General features: G+C 48.1%; 1 protein-coding gene across 2 annotated transcripts in view; it reads right to left on the bottom strand.

Annotated features, from left to right (window-relative positions):
- Nucleotides 1-11,289, bottom strand: part of LOC147015549 (uncharacterized) — a 103,661-nt gene that overhangs the window by 76,586 nt on the left and 15,786 nt on the right. The window lies entirely within an intron of this gene.

The following is an 11,289-nucleotide window of genomic DNA, read 5'->3' as shown; positions in this document are numbered from 1 at the left end:
TCAGAGCTAAAGTACTGCTAAACTTGAGGTTTGTTTTCAAATTCATGTTCAAAATATAACATTCAATTTAAATTAAGTTGTTCCTCGATCATAAAGTGACGTTTGTAGAGGGAGCAGACAGATGTGGTTGTTGTTGTTTTGTGCTCCTTTTGTGTACTTTTATATTGTTTTGACAAGTATTACTAAATATAATTTTATGCTCCTTTGTGTCCTTCGAAAGGGTTCCTGCTGTCGTAAAATAATAAAGGTTTCCGTTCAAACCGCTGCATGAAGAAACCATTAGTGCTTACTCTTCTTCAAACTCATAAAGAGGCTCGAAAAAGGCAAATTTGTGATTAAAGGAATAAATTTTCGTTCAAAGTAAACCAATTATTAACTTTCCAACCAAGTGAATTGATTATGACCACCACCACCGAAAGTGGACTGAGGTTATGTTTTCACCGCTGTTTGTCCGTAAGCAGGATATCTCAAAAAATTGTAATTCAGTCAAAATTTGGTGGAAACGTTGGGTGTGTGACAAGGACAAATCGATTATATTTGGGTGAAGATCTGGATCTGGAGCCGATAATTTTTTAAGTGATTCTTCACCATTGAGAGACAGGGGTCAAAAACGTCATAGAACACGAGATCTAAAAAAAGTTATGGATGGATTCGGACGAAACTTGGTGGACACATTGGGTGTTTGACAATGACGAATTCCTTCTATTTGGCGAAGATCCAAATCCGGATCTGGAAAGGAGGATTTTAAAATTTTCCAAGTGATTGTTCACCGTTAAGAGATGGGACCAAAAACGATATATTGTTGCAAATCTGGAAGCCATTATCACACTCATCATTCAGGTACTTTAGCTCAGTTATCTCGGTAAGTACATGTTCTATAGATAGCTCGCCTTCCATTGTTTAATGGCTAAATCTATGTAAATGCGCTGTGATTCATTTTAAGAGTTGGGGTTCAATCAGAACGACCCTCCTCCACAATTAAGAAGAACCCTCCCAAACCCATGATTCAACAGAGTAAACAGGAATGACGGTTGGGGCGGGTCTGGCAGAAATAAAAGTAAACAGCCCCCACCCGCCATTGCGGGGGGGGGGGGCGCACGAGGGCAAATGAGTCACGCCGGTAGCGAGGCAGGGCTGAGAGGGATAAGAAGAGGGCCCTCTGCTTGACTTGATTGTTGATCTGGTGCTGGTTCAGCTCGACTGGAGTAGTTGGATCTTCGGGTGGCTTTTGTCCTGCTTCGTGGCCCTATCTTGGTTCGGCTGGCTCTTCTTGGTGTGTGGAGCTCTTCGCTGTCTCTGCTTGGTTCCCGGTTTGGTGCGACTTCCTGGTCGGTGGTTCTTCGGGGAAGCGATGCATTGGGTCGGGAAGGATGGGCGCCTCGTCTCACCAGCACGTGGTCCGGAGCTCGGAAAGGATCGCAGCTCGCGGTGATTGGATCCAGCTCGCCCACGCTAGTGCCCGGTCTGAACAGCTTGAAGACCACACGAGGTGGAAAGGTCCAAGGCAGACCCTGGGCTTCAGCTCATCTGTCCCTCTGAGCTGAAGTCCATATTAAAGGCATCAGCCACCATTTCTTGTGTGCGTGTGTGTGTGCGTATGTGTGTCCGTAGGCCCGTCTAATAAGTAGAAAACTGTTAGGTGCTTTGTTCGCTGTATATTTATTGTATTCGGGGTTGTTTTATTGTATTCTGTGTTATGATGATGATATGCTAGGTGGTCATATTTGAGCCATAGTTGAATACTTAATCAATAGTCGTGTATTAATCAGCTGTCAGGAGTCAAACCGTGTTTTAAAATGTTGCTTTAAATGTTCCATGTTGCCCAACTGTTTTTGGACGGTGCCCAACTGGTTTTTGGACAGCCTTTATCACCCTTCCTGTTTTTCTGCGGCAGCGTGCCCTTATCGTGCCCTTGGAGGGAACTGTTCCTTCAGTGTATGCTGCCCACACATTCCTATTCTTAGTCATCACTAGAGTTTCGCCTTTGTTATCAGCAGGTGCCAGTGTAGGAGTGTAGGAGGCTTGGAAAGTTGTTCGTTTGCAAGATAAACTGTTGGATTGCATATCTGAGAGTTGTGTAGGCGGCTTGGAAACTGTAGGGTTGCATATCTGAGAATTGACCGATTCAACTTCCCCTAGGAAGGGGGGAAAGAAGCCCACTGCCACATTTATTTCTTTATTTCTTTATCCCTTAGCACACACTTTTAGTCCACACGCAGTTCTGCTTTTGTGTGATTATATATATATATATATATATATATGATGGTTTTGAAGCATAATCTCAATGTGATTCGGAGGCGCCTGACTGAAGGGTCACCGAGTCACATTCCGCATGCGTGTGGTCTCCGGAAATAAAACGTGTAATTCGAGGATCCTCATCTGACTGTCATCTTGCTCGGCCGGGTGGAGAGTCATAACAATTGGTGACGAGGATGGGATTCGACTGATGCTGGTGGTGTGGACGGTGGGACTCCGCTTGGTGTACAGCGATCGCAAGGGTTCAGCCAAAAGGTACGTGACGATCGCACGTAGGGCACCTAAAATAGGGAGCCCCAGTTAGACGAGTGCTGTACACTTGGTGGGCAGCGCCCCGCTAGACGCAGCTCCAGGATCTGCTCGAATCAAGAACTGTAACGGTAAAAACATATGAGGTGATTCGAATGCGGTTTGTCTGAAGAGCACAAAGGGGGGGGGGGCTGGCAGGCAGTGTTGTTGGAACCTGGAAGGGTAGAGGATAAAGGTATCAGTGTGAAATAAGGAGGGAACAGGTTGGAATCCTGTACCATAGAGAGGGAAGGTTGGAGGCCTTCATTGGGATTTGAGGCTTAAGGCAGTTGTTTGAAAGGGATTTCGGTCCCAACATAAAAGGAGAAACGATTTGCAGCTATTTCGCAGTTGATAACATAAGAACAAAAGATGGGGAATAAATCTTTAAAGAAGGAGAAGATACCAAAAGGAACAACATTGAAAGTTATCAGTGATAAATATGGAATCGATAACGTAAAGGGAATACAGGACTGGGTGAAGTGGACCGCGGGGAGAAAAGATCCCTTTCCGCTGACTGGATCCTTAGATCCAAAGATATTGAACACAGTGAGTAATGTGCTGACAGAGGGCAAAGCAGGAGGCCCGAAACAAAGTGGACAACACTGGAAACCGTTGGCCGTGTGGCTAATGGAGTCGCAAGTCGAGACAGAGCATAGGCGACTCGGACTAGAAGGGACTGTGAACCAACGAAAAATGCAAGACGAGGAACGACAAGGGAAACTAAAGCAAGTGCTAGACCAGCTAACGGAAGTTAAGACACAGGGAGAGGACAAACAGAAGGAACTGGAACAAGCGCTAGCGCAGCTGACGGAGGTCAAGATACAGAGTGAGGATAGACATGAGAAGTTGAAGCAAGCCTTAGCACAGATAGCAGAAATCAACGACGACATAGACCGAAAGACGACAACACGACTTGGGACGACAAAAGGAATTTACCCCGTCTTAGGGGTGGACGGAGCAAGAGGAGGGACCGACATTCAGCAGTTCCCCATGATGCAAGCGGCAGGGGGAGGTTGGGTTTGGAGATCATGGACCCCACAAGACATTAGGGGAGTAAAAGCTAGCATGGAAGAATGCATAAAGAAAAACCCAAGAAGGGCAATTCAGATATTACACGACCAGATAAAAATACAGGGGGCAACCAGGACGGACATAGGGTTTATCTGCACTGCTGTGCTGCCTAGCGCGGTTTGGAGCCCGCGTTCGGCAGAATGGGGCGTCAAGCGAGAAGGAGAGGAAGATACCACTTTAAACCGATATTACCCAGAGGGAGCCGACCGAGAAGCACAGGCAGTGTACAGGGATAGGGTACAAGCCCTGATGGAAGAACTTGCGACGGAGATGGCCCCAAGGGTAATGGATTGGCAGGCAATACAGGATGTTACACAGAATCCCAAGGAATCACCTGCGGAGTATAAAGCACGACTGTATGAACAGATCGAACTGCACTTGGGATTTAATAACATAGCACAGACGCCACTCCATTTCCTGAACACTATGTTTGTAGATGGACTGTGCAACGAAGTAAGGCGAGAGGTGAAGGCGGACATGCCAGGGTGGAAAACGGCTGGAGTGGATGCCGTGTTTGAAAGGGCGAGACAAGCCTGGCAGATTCTAAGAGAAGAGGAACGGAGGGGAAAGAAAGATGCCAAAGCTCTGGTTGTAAGAAACCTCAAATTGAAGAGCCGTAAATACGAAGAGAGGGAAGGAAGGCCTCGCTGGGAAAATCCAGATTGGGAACCCCGGTATGAAGCCGAACGGGACCAGCGGAGACCTTGGAACCGAGAGAATGAGCCGCAAAGACAGGGAGAATGCTTTAACTGCAGTAAATACGGGCATTGGAGCCGGGAATGCAAGGCGCCGCCTAAACAACGAGGCTGGGGCTCACGGCCACCACAACAGCAGGAGAGACCAACGGTGCCCCCTCGAGAATATGAGAGGCGAGGGGAAGCAGCGGAAAGAAACTATTGACATGAGGACACCGTGGTGGCTCCGCAAAGAGAAACGCGGAACGTAAGGGAATTGACCACGACCTTAAACGTAGAGGGGAGACAAGTAACATTCCTGGTAGACACAGGGGCCACCCGGTCAACACTAAAACAAGGAGAGATAAAGAACCTGCCACTCTCAGGCGAGTCAGTGAGTGTGGTGGGGGTTTCGGGACGGAGAGAGGATATCCCCATTTCGGACAAATTACGAATTGAAGTAGGTCCCCTGCGGGGAGAACATGCATTTTTGGTAGCTAAACACACCCTGATGAATTTGTGAGGAAGAGATTTGTTGTGCAGAATGGGATGTACGATAACGTGCAAGCAAGACGGAGTCTTCATAGATGCTCCGCTTGCATTGCAAGAGGAAGTAATGACCCTCATGATGACCGAACTCGGACTGGTAGTTTATTGGTTGCGAATTGTGTCACAAGAGGGGAGAGATAAACTGACTAGGGATTGGGAAAGTGCGAAAATATTGCGGGACGTAGAGGAATGGTTGCGTAGCAACGATATTGAGTTGAAAGAAGTGGAACTGTCTTTGCACTGTACTGTCTATGACGAAACAGGGCAGGATTTTGATTACTCGGATAGAGTACATGAAGATTACACCGCCACACGCACTCTGATGACAACCGCTTTGTGGATCGGAAAAGAGGGAGCGGCAATGGAGGTGGAACTAACCGCCAAGGAACGTGAGCTAATAAAGCACAGAGAAGGACTCACCCCGCACGTCTCAATGGCGGTCAGTAAAGGACATAGTGCCGGAGAATTGGGAAGAATGATGACCAGATTGAGATGCGCCCCGGAACCACTAGAAAGGGATAGTGAAACCCAGAGCACTTTACAGGCCAGTCGACGGGGGGGGGGGGGGGGATGGATGGAAGGTATGCTTGCCTGATCAGATTTTGACATGTATGCTAGAAAGACAAGAGATGAACAGCGAAAGGCCCCGCCGCCAGGCCAACAGAGAAACGAGAACGGAGGAAAGATTACAGGAAGTACCCGTCGAATTATGGACACGACATCCAAATGATGTGGGCAGAGTGCTAGCCGCAACGGCCGTGTCCATCCAGATAAAGGAGGGGATACCCCTGCCTCGAGTGGCTCAATACGCGTTGCGCAAAGAGGCAATATTGAAGCAGGCCTTATCAAAAGCACCAGCATTGGGGCTACCGAACTATGATCTTCACTTCACCCTATTCGTCCACAAAAGAGGAGGGTTCGCCCAAGCGGTGCTGACGCAAGAACACGGAGGGAAAAATAGACCGATTGCGTACTACAGTAGTCATTTGGACCCGGTCGCCGCCGCCTATCCCGGGTGCTTAGGGCAGTAGCAGCAACACAATACGCAGTAACCGCAACAACGACGCTAGTTTTGGGTTCTCCGCTGACCGTGAAAGTGCCGCATGATGTGGCGGCGCTGATACGGCAAAACAAGACACAACATATATCCGTGGCACGGGCAGTTCAACATGATTTGGTACTTTTGCAGGCAACTAATATAACGATCGAAAGATGTTTGCCACTGAACCCAGCCTCCCTAATGCCAATGGGCGATGAGGGAGAGGCACATGTGTGCGAACGAGTGCTGGTGGAAGAGACAAAGGCTAGGCACGATCTACAGGAAGCCCTGATCGAGAATGCGGAATTGGAACTGTTCGTAGATGGAGTGGCGAGGAAGAACCGATAGGGAAAAACGATCGCTAGCTTTGCAGTATGCACCACAAGCGCCACCTTGAGGAAACAATTGCTACCAAAGGGACTTTCAGCCCAACAAGCTGAGCTGGAATTACTAATATGCGGATGTGAGCTGGGTGCGGGTAAGACATTGAACATATACACAGATTCCAGATATGCCTGGGGCATCTTACATGACTCCGCCGCCATTTGGGCCTTGCGGGGCTTTAAGACGTCCTCCGGGAAGGTTATTCAACACGGGGACCTGATCAAACGACTAATACGAGCAGCACAAGAGCCGGAGCAGATTGCAGTGATTAAATGCAAAGCTCACACAGGAGGGACAGATGGCGTGTCAAAAGGCAATGAAAGAGCAGATTTAGTGGCAAAAGCAGTGCTCGATGAGGAGGAGGCGAACCTACAACCAACAACCGAACTTTACGTGGAGCAAATGGTAGACGGCCAACAAACGCAAGAACAGCTGAAGGACCTGCAGATCTCTGCAACTATGGAAGAACAGGAATCATGGAGGGTGAAGGAGGGTGCAAAGCAAAACACACATGGAGTGTGGGTGGATGAGCGAAATAGGCCATTTGTACCCTGGATATTGCTACCGTGGCTAGTCTTCACGGCACATGTGCGGGGCCATATGGGAATAAAAGGAGTGACGGAAATTATTCGTCAAACCTGGAATGCCCCAGACGTAACGACAGCAGCAATAGAGGTGGTTAGAAATTGTGCAACCTGTGGTAGACATAATAGGAAGCATGCCGCCAAGAAACGGGGAGCACACCCACCCCCGTCTGGACCGTTTCAACACCTACAGATGGATTTTATAAAAATGCAGGCATACAAACATCACCAATATGTGTTGGTAATCGTGGATATGTTCTCCAAGTGGGTAGAGGCCTTTGCCACTACCAACCAGGAAGCTGATACGGTGGCCAAATTGCTTTTACAGGAAGTAATTCCGCGATTTGGGATTCCAACATGACTATCATCGGACCAAGGAGGGTCTTTCACGGCAAAAGTGATGGCAAAGGTAGCCGAAGGCTTGGGTATTAGTCAGAAACTACACTGTCCGTACCACCCTCAGTCAGCAGGGGCAGAAGAAAGGGAGAACCAAACTCTAAAGCAGACGCTTTCCAAACTCTGCGAGGGCCAGTCAATGCCCTGGCCGGACGTACTGCCGATAGCACTCATGAAAATGCGAGCAACAAATAATGCCACAAGGGGGCTCTCGCTCCACGAAATAATAACGGGACGTCCTATGCAGTTACCAGCCTCGGCTCCGCCAGATATGGGAGATTGGGATTTGTCATGCATGACCGACGGAGTGATGAATTATTGCAGGACACTCACTGCTACCATTAGGACCTTTCACTCGCAGGTACAAGAAGCATTGCCGATACCTGCTGGAGACCCGTGACATGATTTCCAACCCGCTGAACGAGTTTGGGTGAAAGAGTTCCTGCAGAAAAACGCCCTGCAACCCAAGTGGACCACTGTGCTTTTGACCACACTCTCGGCCGTCAAAGTGAGAGGTAAGAGTGCATGGATACACCACTCATATTGTAAACGAGCACCCAAGGAGGCCGCCGAAACTAGGGAACCGGAGGAGGTAACCCCAGCAGAGGTTCCGGCAGTGTCCGATTGTCTTTAACCGAGATAGTGAAGACGACGACGAGGTAGAAGACGTGATATCTCTACAGGGACCCCCTCCACCGCCACCAAACCAAGACAGAGCCGGCCCGGCAGGACAGGGTGAGATAGTGCGGGAAGGTACACTGCAGGCAGAGCCAGGCGCCCCGCCGGACCCGGGACCGGAAAACATAGACAACAGAGACCCTGGAATACCGGAGCTAGAGCCAAATGCCCCGCCAGATGCGGAACCGGAACCTGAGCTGGACACCCTGCTGAACGTGGAACAGGCAGGTATAGACGACAGGAACATTGTAATACCAGAGACAGCGACAGGACCTTTGACGACACAACATGCAACTCCTGGTGCTGACGCTACTCCTTTGCGAGGGCGGCCTGTCACTACACAACAAACTGACAGCCTCAGACCCCGGGAACCATACACACCTCCCACATCTAGACTGCGAAAGGGGAAACGGGAGTGAGTTAACAATATCGTTACAGTGAAGCAGGAGAGAAGCACCTCGAGAAAAGGCGACAGCGAGTAAATATGCAAATTTTGGGACAACCCATAACAAGGAGTTAGATACGGTAAGAGTCTTTTCAATGAACCGCACACAACCTTTTTCATCAATGGTTCCACGCACACGACACAGTGAGAGGATACTGATACAACCTCAACAACTAATGAAGATACCCTGCATCCTGGCGGATGGATCTAGTGACTTGGTAGAACGACACAAGGACCTTACAGCCATCCTATGGTACCTCGACATAGCAGAGCAGGATCTCACAGTGGTGAAGCAAGTAAAGAAGCAGAGAGGACAAAAGGGGTCCTACACCAGACAAGGATATGAATGGGGCCAACACGCGAGTCTGATAACTAGAATTCCACAAGTGCCAGATGACACCTTGTTGGAGTACCAATGCCGCGTTCTTTGGAGTAACCAAACAGGATGGACTAGCTGGGTATACTTCAGAGTACACAGAAAGGGGCCGCCAACAAGGCCCCCGAATATCTTTGTAGCCCTAACCACAGAGATAGCAAACATTGAGAACCAGAGTGAGTGCTGGGTGTGCCTTAAACCACCATCTGGCCTCGTGACCGGACTTCCTCTTTTCGTGCTACCATTAACCTTCTTCAATCATATAACCGGACCAGTGGAAGGACTCGAAGCCAAGACCACAGCCCATGGTTTTACACAACGGGTCTATGCAGGGAAAAATCCGAGTGCTAATGTAATGGTGGTGCCATCTCCCCTATGGGTAGAAAACACCAGGGGAGCGGTCTGTTTTACAGGACAGGGAGCAAACAGCATGGGGAAGTCAGAGTGCGAGATTCAACTTCCCCTCCCAAAATCGGCTGACCAGGAAGTCGGCGCTGTTAACCCAGACACCCAGGTAGAGGAGCAAGTAACATTCACAATAAAAGCAGCCTTACATCATGACAACAGAATGATCCCGCCAAAAGGCATTCACTTAGTCTGCGGGGACAAAGCTTACCCCTACCTACCAAAAGGGTGGGAAGGGAGTTGTTATTTAGCTTCAGTATTTCCGGACAGCAGGATTAAAACCACTTTTCACCATACCACCTCACAACCATGGTACCGACGCAGCGCGTCAGGAACGAGGGATCCAGAGGGATGGGCCGGTGTATCAACGTGCTTGGGGGTTATCAAAGGCACCTGGTGGGAGAAGGCTATTGGCCTTTTCATGCCACATGCTGGTACTACTATTAATAGCATTAGGATAGATGAGCTTTCGCAAGTTTTGGAATATTTAGGTAATGTAACCATGGCTGACTATACGGAATTAACAGATATGTTAGTATCAATGCGCACTATGGTAATGCAGAACAGAGTAGCTCAAGACATGCTTCTAGTGGAACAAGGAGGGGTATGCGGGATGATTGAAGGAGAATGTTGCGTCTGGATTCCGGACCCGAAGGACATAACTAATCGTGCGGTGGCCCGAATTAAAAAGGTGGTAGAAGTTCTCACTAGCAATCGGGTGGAACGTGAGGAAGGTTACGCATGGTGGAAGTCGATCTTCCAGGGCTGGGGAGATTGGTTGTTGCGCCTAATAGGGCCAGTGCTTTTAATCATCGTAGTGGTAATTTTTGGGGTGTTTCTAATCAAACTTCTCATTACCATTTATCTGAAGAAATGCTGCACAGAGTCACCCCTCACCCAGGCCATTATAATAATTAACAGCGAACTCTCTGTTGAGGACGACTCGGCCAGTAATGGGGAGGAGGACGAACAGGGCCTTCAGGGGGAACCCCAGGTAGACGTCATACATGTGGACCTAGGCCAAGGTCTACAACCATTCCTCTTTGTTGAAACAGATAACTAACCCAGGAGAGAGTGAGTGTTTTGTCTTCCAGTGCAAGATGTGACTCCTGCGCTGGACGAGCTTACACCCGTGCCTTGAGTGTTACTTTTGCTACTTGCTTATGTAGAATTGCTTAAACGATAGTATGACAACTGCTGCTAACATAAAACAGTAGTGCATTTTAATATGGTATGGACTTAGCAAAGAATTTGTATACTACAGCTTAACGGGAGACATGTGGCAGTAGGCAGGACAAAAGGTGGAAGACAAAAGGTAATGGAAGCTAACCTGAACCACTGGCAGTTGGGGACTTCTCATTTGGAGAATGTTGATGGCTATCCACGGTATTCGTAAATCCCGTTTGGCAGGCGCGGGGGCCTAGGGGTAGCTGCTACAGGAACCAAATAGGGGTCCACTCGGTTGGTGAGTATCAGATATGGTCAAATATGACCAAGGAGGGAACTGTTATGATGATGATATGCTAGGTGGTCATATTTGAGCCATAGTTGAATATTTAATCAATAGTTGAGTATTAATCAGCTGTCAGCATTCAAACCTTGTTTTAAAATGTTGCTTTAAATGGTCCATGTTTCCCAACTGTTTTTGGACAGCCTTTATCACCCTTCCTGTTTTTCTGCGGCAGCGTAGCCTTGGAGGGAACTGTTCTTTCAGTGTATGCTGCCCACACATTCATATTCTTAGTCATCACTAGAGTTTCGCCTTTGTTATCAGCAAGTGCCAGTGTAGGAGTGTAGGAGGCTTGGAAAGTCGTTCGTTTGCAAGATAAACTGTTGGATTGCATATCTGAGAGTTGTGTAGGCGGCTTGGAAACTGTAGGGTTGCATATCTGAGAATTGACCGATTCAACTTCCCCTAGGGCCCCAAGGGAGGGGGGAAAGAAGCCCACTGCCACATTTATTTCTTTATTTCTTTATCCCTTAGCACACACTTTTAGTCCACACCCAGTTCTGCTTTTGTGTGATTATATATATATATATATATATATATATATATATATATATATATATATATATATATATATATATATATATATATAATGGTTTTGAAGCATAATCTCAATGTGATTTGGAGGTGCCCG

The sequence above is a fragment of the Eptatretus burgeri genome, chromosome 12 (genome assembly GCF_056783735.1).
Source record: "Eptatretus burgeri isolate ZD-2024b chromosome 12, Ebu_testis_v1, whole genome shotgun sequence".
In the NCBI taxonomy this organism is placed as follows: Eukaryota; Metazoa; Chordata; class Myxini; order Myxiniformes; family Myxinidae; genus Eptatretus; species Eptatretus burgeri.
This window is presented reverse-complemented; position numbering and strand designations above follow the sequence as displayed.